Below are 15,740 nucleotides of genomic sequence, written 5' to 3'. Positions count from 1 at the left end.
CATCCCAGGACCGAGTTTGGGGTTTCACCCCTCATCAGCCAGGCTAGCTTGAATCTGGTGGTGTAGTGAGCAGGGGTCCCACGTCTGGGCATACCCTTCCCACTTACAATGACAAATGAGAAAAGAACATATGATGGATGGAATGCTGAAAAAATCAAACATTCACCCCCAGTTACAGATCTGGGTTAAATCCATAATTTTTTGGCACGCCGCACCATTCCAGTTTAAGCCCAGCCATATGCAAATCAGCCTTGACTCTGCTCCCCATGGGAACAATCACACCCAGGCCAGGTCCTCCTTGGACCAGAAACAAGAATCCTGGTACAGGTACCGGTTTTGGGTTATCACCCCATATCAGCCAGGCTAGCTTGAATCTGGTGGCGTAGCGAACACCGGACCAACATCTGGGCATACCCTTCCCACTTAGGGTGACAGATGCAAAAAGAACAGATGATGACAGAATGCTGAACAAATCAAACATTCACCCCTGTCACAGATATGGGTTAAATCTATTGATTTGTTTTGCACGCCACGCCATTCCAGTTTAGACCCAGCCATATGCTAATAAGTCTTGATCCTGGTCCCCCATTTAAGCAGGCTGGCCCGAACTGCCAAACCAGGTCCTCCCTGGACCAGAAGCAAGCATCCTGGGACCGGTATCAGCGTATCACCCCATATCAACCGGGCTAGCTTGAATCTGGTGGCATAGCGAGCACGAGACCCACGTCTGAGCATACCTTTCCCACTTAGGGCAGCAAATGCAAAAAGAACAGATGATAGAAAAGAACCAAAAATGTAAAAAGAACAGCTGAACACAGACAAGAATGGAAGTCTTCACCTTCGGTAGACTCACCGCCCTCTGGAATGACTACTGCTGCTCACCAGAGCACAGACCAACCCCCACACCAAAAGGACACACTCGCAACTTTCGCATCATACTGGATAGTGAGCTTCACCATGAGATGCCAGTTCAACTCCGCCACAGCAGCCTGCTTCAACACCACCTGCATGCTACAAAAAATCTCCAGATGGCTCCCCACCAGCACCAGAAAAACAGCGACACAGGCTCTAATCACCAGCCAACTTGTCTACGGCAACGCTCTCTATGCTGGCACAATCTCCAAAGGCTCCAGACGATACAGAACACAGCAGTCAGGCTGATCCTCAACCTACCCAAGAGAACACCCAACACCTCAGGGACCTCCACTGGCTCCCCATCCACAAGAGTGGCCAATTCAAGACCCTGACCACACTGCATATACCACTGCCTAACCATCCATCAACCCACCAGGAACCTTTGCTCTGCACACCTCGCATAGACTGCACGCATCCGCCACAGCCACCCCGAGGACGCTCCTTCTCTCACCTTGCTGACAAAACATGGAACTCCCATCCTCTCCACCTGCGCACTGCACCTTCGCTCAGTCACTTCAGGAGAGAACTCAAGACCCTGCACTTTGACTAAAACCTGCAGCACAGCACCTGGATATCCACTGGGGTGATAAGCAACGCTTTACAAATACTACTTGACTGATTGATTGATTTTCCTGCATATATAAATTTAACATGTATATTTCTCCATCATCTGTGGGTTATACTACTATATCTTAATACTGAACATAATTTAAATAAATCCAGTCAACAGCATACCCGGTTCCATTGGTCAACCGGGTCAACTCATGCCAATTTATTATAAACGACTGGTGAGATGAGCCAAAAGCGACTTGTGATGGCAGATAGTAACACCACAGGTAAGCATTTTATGCAACATATAAGGTTTTAAATGAGTTTAAATCACCAGCAGGGTGCACTAAAATTGCAAAACCAGTTGCATGTAACAAAAAAAAATAGCAGTGACAATGCCAATAGATCTGGCGTTAAAGGAATGTTGTATGGTAATGTAAAGCATTCCAAGTAGATACCATGGGGATTGATGTGTATTTGTGTGGAAGCAAAGAACTGTAGAACAATATTGGTGAAGGTTAAAAGGTCACATGAAAATTGTGCTGTGCTGCCAAAAATATATGTAGGTTAATGACTTAACTACTCCAATCTGTGCTGCTGACAGAAAAACACCATCAATCTTCTAGTTATTTAACGCGTTAATAGCTTTACAATGTTGTGTGTGCCTCTGAAAATTGAAGCTCAGGCAGCTGGATAAACAAAATATGGAGGCTAAGCAATTTTTTCGCGGAAGCACGCACATCTGTTGTAAATGAATCTCGGACCCTAGTATAAATTTCCTGATTCATGCCCTTATATAGGTATACTTTATCATTCCCTTATATAGGCATAGAAATCATCACCATATTTGGCCTAAACCATACAGCCCAAATACGGCATGGATACTTCCACTAAGCTCCAAGAATACCAACGTTTTCTTGGAAAAACCCGCCTTCAGCAGCTCGGGACTTCCCCATGCTTGAATATTAAGTTCTCCTAGAACTCCCGGCGTTTTCCAAGAAATGAACCTTTGAGTGACGTTATCAAGTCCAAACATGTGTCAAACTTGGCACCTTCAAAGTATAAATATGCCTTGATTTGCCTAAACAAACACACAGTGGTTTGGAGCAGGTCGACTACCTACTTGCCCGACGCCCTGCAGCAGCAAGTGCCGAAGGAAGCTGACCCTCCAGCAGACACACTGCGAGACTCTGTCGTTTCTCCTGCTGAGAAATCCAGCTCCAGTGTTTCCAGGCTACCCTTGCGGGTATCTGGGAACTCGAGTCCCGAGAACGAGATACAAGACCTCCTTCATTCTAGAACAAAGGTACGGAGCTGAATAGACCTCCTAGAGAATCATTGGAATCAGATTCCTGGCAGAGAACTCCTAGACTTAAACTCCTCCTCTTATACTCCCTCCCTCTTACCAGACTTAGGTTAGGTACACCGGGGTAGGCGTATTCTAGAAGCACCAGTTGAGTATTTTAGTCATCCTTTTATCACTGTATGTATTTTATGTATTTTATACATTTTATGCACTTTATGGCTTAGAAACCATACCATGCTTTTACAGTACTACTTTATAATACTGTTCTTATTATATGATTTGTACTTCATAGTAAGCTTTACTATTGTAGCAGTTAATTTTCAATGCTTGAGAAAGAAGACTGTTCAATAAATACCTTTTTATTGAAAACGCCTGTCTCTCTATTTCTCTTGCACCTCTGGTGAAACTAAGCATGCACGATTGAATGAGTGAAATAGATATCTATTGTTTCCGCGACTCTAGAAATTTGATTTCTTATTCTTGGGAAACAAAGTTGTCATGTTTTATGCGATTGTCAGAAACTAATCCCGTCTTGTTTATTCAAGAAAGTTTCTAGTGACCTCTGAGCTAGCTGGCACTTACAATTACGTCTAATATAGACGGTAGAGACCTAGTAGACCTCAGTCCCACGTCTAAACTACAGGATATATTATTCCAATGCGCAGAGCCTGTTGGGAATATAGGAACTACACTACATGGTGCCCAACGTTTGGTCAGGTGATAATTTACCGCTAGATACTAGAGTAACTCAGTCGTGCTTTTCACACAGAATCCTCTTTCCCGTAAATACTCCAATAGACGTCTGGAGTGGGTGAAAGGGCATAATATCCGCCAAAACTTAGTAGGACGAGAATCCTATGTATTAGTTTTTGGTTTAGTCAACGTTGAAAGATACAGTGTTCCAAAATATTGTGCACCTAATTTTTGTTTCCTTGAAAATTGTTCTGCAGAACTTTTAGTAAATAAAAAGGTCGGAGAGTGACGACGAAAGCGAGAGAGCTAGAATAGCAGCTCCAACAGTCTTAGATGACACAGCTCTCCAACAAAATGACCCGGATGCTATATTCATCCCGGAAAATATAAGGAAAACCATAACTATAAAACCTATAGAAAATGGGGTACCATCGAGAGGTGGTAAAGTTATATTTGTGATAGAGGCACATGAATATCGGCAGACAGAGGTATTCTATTCATGGATTACTTTTCCACAAGCAAATCCAGTAACACAGGAGTTCTACTACTACAAAGCAGAGGAACCTCCAGCGGAATACGTTCCTTTCGAGGACATTGAAATTCCACTAACTTACCACGAGCATCACCTCTGGTTTAATGGCGCCCTAAAACATCAAAATCACATTACCAGGCTCGGTCCACTAGGTAGACCAGGAGCTACATGTCCGGTTCTAGCCAGCTATACACCACATCCTGACAGTGAAGAAATGTCAGATAGAGAACTTTTAGCTCAGCTAAAACAATTAATAAAAATACATAGACAATTGGTTCAATATGTCATGAGGACTTTAACAGTCCAACATGCGATAAAAATTCCGCAACACACCCGGTACCAGGGGAACACAAACAAAATTACACCTCAGACTATACAGTCAGTATTTGGCAAGTAACCTGCCAAAAGGGAACGAATTTCGTTTTGGCTAGCACAAAAAATTACTCAAATAGAGGCAGTATTACCCGATAGTACACCTCATGAAAAACACAGAATTCTGACAATCTGTTTACCAATGGGGATTGCACCGCATGTGGAGGACTGTGACACTTGGGGTACCGTCTTTGCTTCAATCTACACAAAAACACATGGTGTACCGTCCATGGGGGTAATACCAGACGTTCTGAGACAAATTCAGAATGAATATGGCCCAGAACCAGCCTTAAATCTAGGTATGAAATTACTGAAAGATTTCAAACAGGTCTCAGCTATATTATTAGCTAACATTAGAGGTGAAGCAGCATCCATGGCAATCCACCAGAAGTTAAAAGAAACAGATATAGCAGACCAACCTTATGAGCTTGCCAGAATTATTGAAAAATCATCTGAAGAATTAGGTAGAGATAGTTTGGGTGGAAAGCCATTGAAGCCCCAACTAACTGAAAATACTGAAAAAACATTTATTAAGAAAAATCTCACTACTCCAAAAAAGAAGTGGGAGAGAAATAAACAAACTCTTCCTAGAGAAAAATATTCTCAACCCAGAGGAAGATCTCCCCAACAGAGAGACAAGTCTCCCCAAGGGAGCCCTCAGAAAAGAGAGTTAATCTTAGGAATAGGGATAATTTGAAAAAACCTGATAGATATCAAGAAAATGATACACGTCCCTCTCGATCTTTTCAGACTTCCTTGCAGAAATCGGAAAGAAGAGGATGGTCAGAACACAAGGAAGAACGCATCAAGTCCAAAGACAAGGAACCCATTCACCAAAGTAAAAAAGCATAGTTTTCCAAAAAGAAGGTAGCAAGCATAAAAGTCAGACATGCTGAGGATCTTGAGGACACAACTCAGACAATGCTAGACAGCGCAGCAGAAGTAACCATAGTTCACAAGATCCTGAAGGATCATCTGGAGACAGTGGACTTGAATGAATGCATTCAGGTTGAAACTGCAGACACCAGGGTTAGTATACCCCATAAGTTATATGAAGTAACACTCCGTATGGAGGGGGACATAACTAGAAAACCTAAGACCACTCTTTTGAGAGAAGCTCTCTAAGGGCTATGACATTCTTCTAGCTGAACAAGACTGACCACCTGAATTTGTCAGGTAGTGCCCACCTGGCGAAGAGATAATTATGCCAGCCTTCTCGAATCACATTCCAATTCATAAAAAATGTACATAAGCCAGAAAATGGGCAGTAGCCCAAGCTCCAGCATTATATAAAAATCACGCAGGATGGGATGAGGATTCTCCTCACCATAAAATCCAGTTAAAAAACCAGCCCACTGCACAAAGGCAGTACCCAGTTAAGCTAGAAGCTAAAAAACAGGTCAGGGAGATTTCAAATCAACTTGAATACCAAGGGCTGATTGAAACATGCACCTCATCTATGAACAATCCTTTGTTTCCTGTATCCAAACCACACAATTCATATCGTCTAGTATTGGATTACAGACACTTAAACTCTTGTTGCAAAACATTTGCAGTACAAAACTCACACAGTGCAGTACTGATGAATAACATTGTGCGCAAAAAATATAATTAGGCATTAGATATTTCAAATGGATTTTTCTGTCAAAATATTGCACCAGAAAGCAGGCATTTGACCGCTTTCTCAATATTGGGGACACAGCGACAATTTTGTCGTCTCCCCCAAGGACTCAAGAATAGCCCAGGGTTACTTTCAGCAAGAGTAACGGAGTTACTCCAAACGTACGATGATGAGGCATTATCTTATGTCGATGACATCTATCTTACAGATGACGACTTGGACAAGCACTTGAAAAGAGTGAACACCATAATACTTGGGTTCGCTTCTGAGGGGTATAAATTAAATTTAAAAAAAATCAAGAATTGCCCACCTCAATGTCATATTCTTGGGATATGAATTGTCAAGTGAAGGCAAAAGCCTAGCAGCAAACTTTCTAGAGAAATGTGCGCTGCTCCAACCCCCAAAAACGCTGAAAAACTTACAATCAATTCTTTGTTTCCTGAATTTTGGAAGAATTTACATTCTGAATTACACAGAGAGGGTTAAACCTCTCTACGAATTAATCAAACCTGATTTTAAACCAACACATTGGACTCAAACACACAAGCAGAAATGAAATTCACTTCTACAGAGAAAATTCTGACAGCAGTTCAAACTGCTGTAGCAAAAGAGAGAGCTCTCGCGCAGGGTAAACGCATAATGATCGTTACACCTGTACCTGCCTTAGAGGCAGTGACAAGAGCAAGCATTCCTAATTAAAAAGCTCTACATCCGAGATGGATACAATGGGTTAACTCTCTTGCTGCAACAGACATTCAATACTTTTTTTGACCCTAGTCTAAAGACACAAGAATTTCTCCAATATGAACACGAATGTCCTCTTCCGACCGAAATTCTTCCTCTTGAACATTATGGCTGTATAATATATACAGATGGATCAGAACAGCCCGCAATTGGGGGTAAACAAGCCCATAGTGCTGTGTGCGCGATTGTTAAAGGTCGCTGGCGCAAAGGCAAATTTAGACCTATGGTCACAAAAACTCAATCACTCGGAGACTGTACAGCTCAGCGAGCTGAACTACATGCTTTAAAGATGGAGCTTGAAAATACCGATCGCGAATTCCCCACACTTATAGTGTGCGATTCGTATTTCTGCGTCCAATCTTACAATGAGTATCTGCATAACTGGGTTCAAAACGGATTCAAAGACGCTAAAGGTGGCACAATCAAACATAAGTTGCTTTGGGAACAAGTAGTTCTTTTGCAGAAAGAACTACAAAAGACTCACGTGATACATACACTGAGTCATCAGCGTGATGGCGTTCACGTTGCAGGGAATTCATTGGCTGATGAAGCCGCAAAGTCAGCTGTGCAAGCGGCTTCCGTAGCTACAATTAAACGCTCAAAAAGATCAATAGATGGTGAAACGCTATTAGCAGTAAAAGCCTCCATGGATGGCAATCAAGCAGCGTTACCTCTAAACTAGCCACTCGGAAATACATACATAATTGATGCAAACTCCGTTCTTTTTGCTCAAATCCCTGGAGTGGGGGACAGAGTAATTCCAAACAGGAAGCGGAGAGTTTTCTTGATTCAAGAAGCACACATGGGGGAGGGTCTGAGACATCAAGGGGTCTTGAAATCTTTAATAGAGTTAGAAAAAATGTACTGGTGGCCGAGACTGGGAGTTGATGTATACAATTTCGCAATTAATTGCCCAGACTGCAACAGAGATCGCTGTAATGAAACGCCCCAGACACCTGACTACAGAGTAACAAGCCAGATACAGACACCTCTGTTAGACAGCATTAGACTATCTACCCGCAGGCGTCCCTGTTACATCTTAGTTTAGCAATTTAATTAATAATACTGTCGCATGCCGAGGTGCGTGCCACAGGTTGTTATTAATTGAAAGATAGCTGGTGTGGGGGGAGCCAGATTCTGGAAGGGGACGACGGCACTTTATGATCGGATCTCATGATGGGCAGACGTACTTATTGGCTGTGCGAATACTTTATTAAAACATCATAATCATACTTAAATGTGTGTGGTTTCCACTTTATAAAAGTCCCTACAGACAAATGCGGTCCCACAACTACTAGGACGAGATTTATTTGGTTATGGCTCCAGCGCTCGGCTGACGCCAGAACTTTTATAAAGGATTTGCGAGTCTTTATCGGCACATACGCAATAGGCACGCTACATTCTGATCAGGGTCCTGCGTTTAGCTCTCAAGCTTACAAAGAGGCCATGGTTAGTTTGGGCGTTGCATTGCGGTATTCTAGTCCCTTCCATCCTAAAGGTTATGCGGTAGTGGAAAGAAAAAAACGTGACATAAAGCAATCCATAACAGCAAAGGTATTAGGTTTGGGTGATGGGTGGGTCAAACATCTAATAAGTGTCCAACGTAGTCTTAACAATCTGACCAGAAATTCTCTGGGGGGAATCACTCCTTATGAGCTACTATTTGGTACTAAAATGATAATCGAGGATCTTGATTGTCAGACTTCAGTGGTAAAACAGAAACCCTTTGATGTCAAAGATCGTTTGGCTGTCTTACAGGACTTAAATGAAACAAGAAGAGGTCTGAGTAACACAACACTAAAGCCAACAGCCACTGAAGATAAACTACCTGTCCCAGAAAGACCTGTCTGGATTCCAAAGATTGGGGATCTAGACAGGGAAAAGATAGCGGTGAAGAAGGAATTTTGGCCTTCTTACAGAAAAGCAGTACCTGTCTTAGCAATCCAAGGAACGAGATCAGTAGTACTACCGCCCCTAGCTGGTAAAAAGGAGAACAGAGTTGTGTCCATCGACCTGGTAAAACCACAACATGTGGCCAATAATAAGTAGTAGGCCAAGTGGACTCCCAAGATGTAGAAGACAGCCAAATCTTGCTACAATCCAAGAGGTTCAAACTGAAAGACTTATCTCCTTTGATAAACCTGCAGTAAGAAAAGGAGGACAATGCACCAAAGCAATGGAACTCGCGCCTCTTGAGACCCAAATATCTGTTCGACCAGAAACACCAGTGTACAATGATGTAGCACCTGAATACACTAACATGACAAAGGAGAAATCAGTTCCAGCAATTTCAACAAACCCCAATGCCATTCAAACAATTGATAGAACTACATCTGGATATTTCATCAACTTTGATAACTTTTCTGAGGATCCAAGTGAACCTGAAGATACAACAACAAAGAAATCTCTCAAAGAAAAAAGTACAGAACTTTTTCATGAACTTGAAAAAATATATCTGGTTTCACCATGGACTGAATTTTGGATTGGTTTAGGTGCATTTTTCCTCCTGCTCTGGCTAATATTGGTTTTAAGCCTGGGGCAAATGATAGATGAAAAATACAGTACAATGGACACAGCAAGTCAGAAAATCAACTTGGTCCTAAAAGCGCACAAATCATCACATGTTGAAAAAAGAGAACTGTCATCAGTAAACATCACAGCAATCCCTATACCAGGAGGTATAGTATGGGATAAAACTGATTATGATATCTATGGCCCGGTAGAGATGCTGAGGATTCCACATCAGTTCAAGGTTTCTGTGAATGACTTTGTAACACCCAGCAGATTCTCTGATGATTGGGACTTTGAGACAATTAATAATATGATGTCAGATTTAGAAATGTCTGCGAAATATACTGAACATGACTATTTAGAAGGCTCATCAGACTATGAACAAATGTATTGTTTTAACCATTTTGGTCATCACTATTTGCACAAATCTGCAAGCCCGAGAAATGTTTTTATGTATAATCAATGGGAACATTGTCGAACACCACAAAAAGGCAGCTCTAAAACATTTTATGAAATGTTTCCTTTCTTCTCAGGGTTTAATGTTACAGATCCAGAAACGTTTTATTTCAAAAATATAAATAAGACAGGATTGAAAACAATGTTGACCAATACCAAACAAATTTATTCTGCAAACTTTTATGCTAAATTGTCCCCACTGGGTTACGACTTCTGGAAAGACAACATCGAGACAAAAACTGTCTGGGGCACAAAAGAATGGCAGGTGCAAGGTCTGGAAGCTTTATTCAGAGCTGCATTATACCTGAACAAATAATGTTTTTAAATGACACTGTGCAACAAACCTCTTGTCTTGGCATAGCAAAAATAAAAGATTTAAATAAACCGTCTATACCAAAGCCCATACCTGAAAATAACAAAACTACAGAAGGGGAAATAGACGTACAATATGTTTTCGAATTGAACCGAAGTAGTCCTAATTGGAAAAAATGGTTAATCTGGCCCACAGACACCAATAACTGTCAAGATAGGTTCCTGAACAAAACCCAGGGTTTAATTCTTAACAGGCCAGATCCAAGATACTCCCAGAGACAACATCCAGGGATAGTAACAACATATAGTGTAGGGAAACTATGCCTTGAATGGCTGAAAACTTCTACACTTCCAGAAATTAAACAACACTTGACTTTACTTAAAGAAAGCAATGATTTGCGAGATTTCTTATTGGGACCTCGCAAACCACGGCAAAAAGGTTTCATATACACCGGTATATATGCTGCGTACAACGAGGCTTGGAAAATAACACAATTAGAAACTGCAGAAAGAATACGAGAAATTGATCGTATTAACTTGGAGAAAGCTCTCTCTGTAGTAGACAATGGCTAACTACTCTGTCCTCCAGAATATATTCATTGGACAGCATTGTATCCTCTGCAATTGACATAATGGAACAAGACTTGCTAATGTTATAAAATGGCCAGTCTCAATTACGTTCTATAATGCAGCTAGGCTGGACATTGCAAAATCTGCGTTCAGGCTACGTGCCATGAAGGCTTATCGACACAACGTCAATGTTTACTGGGTTTAACCTTACTGATAAACAAATCTCTTTGGCACAAAGAGGAGCAGACTATACGGTGTTGAGCATTGAAAAACTGGAAAGATTACCATTGACAGTTTCTGAGAAACCTGTAATAGAATGGATAATTCATGTCACCATCATGATTTCAGTGACGATTTTCCAGTTTCAGTATTGTCTACAGCATATACCAGAAGGCCTGTATGAAAGTTTGGGTAGAGAATACATTAAGTCAACATGGACTTTACCATACACACACTTTTGTAGGAATAAGGGGAACGAAGTATTCCTTAGTGGGAACAATTGTAAAAATTCACTAAGTGGTACACTTCTGTGCCAGGGTATTAATTTACACGGAGCCTGCGATGGTTCTGCGAATAACCTTTCATGCCACCTGCACCGTACTCCCTCCACACTGATAGAACCCGTTTTCAGGCAGCTATTCAATGGCAGTTACGTTATGTTAAATGATCACAGCTGCTGTGGAATGGTGCCAGGAAAAGTTTATCTGGTTAGTGTGTCGTCCATGGTCACTTGTTGTATGCAAGTATTGTATCCAACTCAATGGTCAGACAGTCAGACGGCAATATGGCCTTCATTGAATGTCTCTTCTATACGAATTGATACTTTAAGCAGACTAAAGTCTATTCTTTTGCAAAAATCTGTGCCAGTGACATCATCAAAAGAAACGTATGATCTGCAAGTCCCAAGGACATCTGCAGAGATACATGCATTATCAACAAACTGCCCTGTACATTTCGCAGAAATGTTCAGCCAAATCTTAAACATATCTGATACCAGTGGCATCGCACATGTATTTAAGATGATTTTTTCGGGACTGTTAGCACCATTTGAAGCAGTCCTCTGTATTTTCCCAAATTTCGTGCACTCTGTGTTTGTAGGCCTGCCTCTCATCTTGGGACTCGTAGCAGGAATACTATTTTTATTTCTTCTGCTCCGATATGGCAAGTCCAGTAACCGGCGATACACAGAACCTCATGGAACAGACGGTCCGTGCCCAGAATTATTATGAGAGGATAACACAGATTCTCGGCTTGGCTCGTTTAAGAGATCTGACTATGACATGGCTTCTATCGTTCAGACCAATCTGGCAAGATTGCATCTTCCCTGTTCTACGATGCCTGCTTTGCGGAGAGGAATGCGTGTTAGACATTTGTCTTACACTTCCATCAGTCCTGCCATCGGATGTCGACGCTTTGCTAGGTCCTGTAATGGCTCATGCATTGTGTTGCCCCCAACAGCTACAGATCCTTATGACGGCATTCATTGAGATCTTACCAGTAAGTCTAACTGAGGGTGAGGTACGAGAAACACCAGGCACACAGGTACCATCTGATATGACCATTGCTAACGCGGCAACAAGCGCTGACGGCAATGATTCTCATCTATGCACATTTGATCTGCTGGATCAAATGGTTCCACTTTCACCTACTGTGGTAGACGATTTCTTTGCCAGCCTAGACGACTTGATGTTTTCTCCTGACACCGAGAATAACTTTTGAGTCATGCACACAGTGTTCTCTGAACTCTGAAATTCGGCCTTAGTTTTTTCAAAACAATGACTTCTAACATTTGGAACTCTATTTTCACAACAAAGTTGCAGTTTTCCTCTCTTTCCAAAACATTGAACTTTTGGCACAGACTAATCTGCTCAAAGTAGAACTATTACTAGAGAACAAGTCATTTAATGAAGACTGACTAAAAGAACTATTTAGGCCTCATCCCTGATAATAGAAAGATTGCTATGACATGTTATGTTATGAAAATGATCTTGACTTTTTCTTCTGTATTTGAGACTTTTTTTTATAAATGTAATCTCATGATTCCCTTAAGTATATTGTGTACTGTAGAAATGCAAAAAATATTTTTTCTACTTACCCAGTTCAACTGCATTCTTTGTTTTGGGGTGGGATTGTAAACACTAGCTTTAGATATGTTCAGTGCTTGCTAGACTAGCTTTATTGAACTTAACCCCTTCCATGCTGATGACGAACCCCAGCCGTCATGCACTACGGTGCTCGTGTGCTGATGACGGCTGGGGTTCGTCACGGCCCGCCCCTGTTCGTGTTGTTTACAGCACACCAGGGGAATCGCGGCCGCATGGAAAGGGTTAATATCCATGGAGTGGGTGTTGTAAATGAATCTCTTACCCTAGTATAAATTTCCCGATTCATTCCCCTTATATAGGTATACTTTATCATTCTCTTATATAGGCATAGAAATCATTACCATATTTGGCCTAAACCATACAGCCCAAATATGGCATGGATACTTCCACTAAGCTCCAAGAATTACCAGCGTTTTCTTGGAAAAACCCCGCCTTCAGCAGCTCGGGACTTCCCCCTGCTTGAATATTAAGTTCTCCTAGAACTCCCGGCGTTTTCCAAGAAATTAACCTTTGAGTGACGTTATTAAGTCCAAACATGCGTCAAACTTGGCACCTTCAAAGTATAAATATGCCTTGATTTGCCTAAACAAACACAGAGTGGTTTGAAGCAGATCGACTATCTACTTGCCTGACGCCCTGCAGCAGCAAGTGCCGAAGGAAGCCGACCCTCCAGCAGACGCACTGCGAGACTCTGTCATTTCTCCTGATGAGAAATCCAGCTCCAGTGTTTCCAGGCTACCCTTGTGGGTATCTGGGAAATCGAGTCCCGAGAACGAGATACAAGGCCTCCTTCATTCTAGAACAAAGGTACGGAGCTGATTAGAACTCCTAGAGAATTGTTGGAATTAGATTCCTGGCAGAGAACTCCTAGACTTAAACTCCTCCTCTTATACTCCCTCCCTCTTACCAGACTTAGGTTAGGTACACCGGGGTAGGCGTATTCTAGAAGCACCAGTTGAGTATTTTAGTCATCCATTTATCACTGTATGTATTTTATGTATTTTTTACATTTTATGCACTTTATGGCTTAGAAACCATATCATGCTTTTACAGTACTACTTTATAATACTGTTCTTATTATATGCATTGTACGTCATAGTAAGCCTTACTATTGTAGCAGTTAATTTTCAATGCTTGCAAAAGAAGACTGTTCAATAAATACCTTTTTATTGAAAACGCCTGTCTCTCTATTTCTCTTGCACCTCTGGTGAAACTAAGCATGCACGATTGACTGGGTGAAATAGTTATTTATTGTTTCCGCGACTCTAGAGATTTGATTTCTAATTCTTGGGAAACAAAGTTGTCTTGTTTGATGCGGTTGTCAGAAACTAATCCCTTCTTGTTTATTCGAGGAAGTTCTATTGACCTCTGAGCTAGCTGGCACTCACAATTAAGTCTAATATAGCCGGTAGAGACCTAGTAGACCTCAGTCCTACGTCTAAACTACAGGATATATTATTCCAATGCGCAGAGCCTATTGGGAATATAGGAACTACACTACACATCTTCTCAATCAAAATATGTATGCTTGTGCCCAACAAGTGGGCAGAGGCTAAGCCCATCTTCTAGTGAATCTCACAAAATTGTCTCATGACGGCTGCACTGTCTAACCAGCCCATAAACAGGATTCAAACCTAACCAAGGAAGGAGACTTATTTCTCCATAGAACAACTAAGCTGTTTACTTTGGTTTAAAACCCTTCAGCTTTTGTTTTTGATCTTTATAACAATAACTTGATTTTTGTTATAGCATATCTCACTGGATAGCTGGAATTTGTAACTGATGCAAATAGCAGGTGCTACTCTTGCCCAATGTAAGGGCATTATGTTTACTGAAGGAGTAAATTCATAGTTCACAGTCTGTCTGAACCTGGCTTTGTTACTTTGCCCATTTGGGTGCCAAAGTTAACATCCCTTTGGTAATGGCATCAGTTAAATTGGTAGGGATGGCAAGTATGTGGAAATGTCTACCCTAAACCTGCTCATCTGGATTCAGAGGTAGCTGCTGATTTAAGGGAGCTTCAACCAAGTATAGATGAAAAGCCACCTGAATGTCTAATTTCAATTCTAGACCTAATCAAAATGGCGCTGGGGTCATTCAACTAGTTTCCATATTAAATACTTTTTTCTGAGCACTACCCCTACAGCCGCCGGTAGGCTGGATTCAGCAAACGCAGGCAGACCTTTCGCGCTTCATCTGACAGGGCCGGAAGCCCAGACTAAAGAGGACTCTATCCACGTTGGCCCCAGAGGCCGGTGGGCTGGGGATACCAGACCTGCGCAAATACTTTCAGGCAGCACAGCTATGCTATTTAGTGGAATGGAGCAAAATGGGAGACGTACAAGCAATGGCTCTTCCAGGATCAGGCGGTGGCAGGGCGCCCACTCCAGGAAATACCCATCTTACGCAAAGCCCATCGACCCGCCAACTTGTATGCGTCATTTTTCACGAGGGTACCCCTGAAGGTATGGGATGCCACCAACATCATGCATGAGCTCACCACCTTCCCTTCCCCACTTACTCCACTGGTCGATATCCCAGATTTCACTCCAGGGCTAGACAAGGGGGCCTTTACACACTGGCGACCCGCGGGGTGTCGTTTTCTCTACTATACGTATGGTCCAGATGGCGTCATTCCCTTCTCCCTCTTTAAACAGGAATATACACTGCCAGAGACAGAACGGCTGCGTTACATGCAGGCCCGACACTGGGCCCTCCACCCCCAAGTGAGAGAAACGGCGGATAGGTAACTACTTCCCTACGAACAGTGGCTTATATCCCGCACTTCAGACGCCAAGTTGATATCCAATTTTTATACATTTCTGCAACCACCGCCCACACACCTTCATAACCCAGGTAGGTACTGGGTAGGTCATTGAGCCATAAAGAATGGGATCAGATCTCATACAGAGCCCGACACTCAGCATATCACACGGGACTTATGGAAACACTTACCAAGGGATCTACATACTGGTATTATACCCCAGAACGAATACATGAGATGGACCGCAGTAGGGCCGACACCTGTTGGCGGGAATATGGGCACGTAGGCAC

Source organism: Lissotriton vulgaris, chromosome 6, assembly GCF_964263255.1.
Source record: "Lissotriton vulgaris chromosome 6, aLisVul1.2, whole genome shotgun sequence".
Taxonomy (NCBI): Eukaryota; Metazoa; Chordata; class Amphibia; order Caudata; family Salamandridae; genus Lissotriton; species Lissotriton vulgaris.
The sequence above is the reverse complement of the archived record's forward strand: the minus strand, read 5'-3'. Positions refer to the sequence as shown.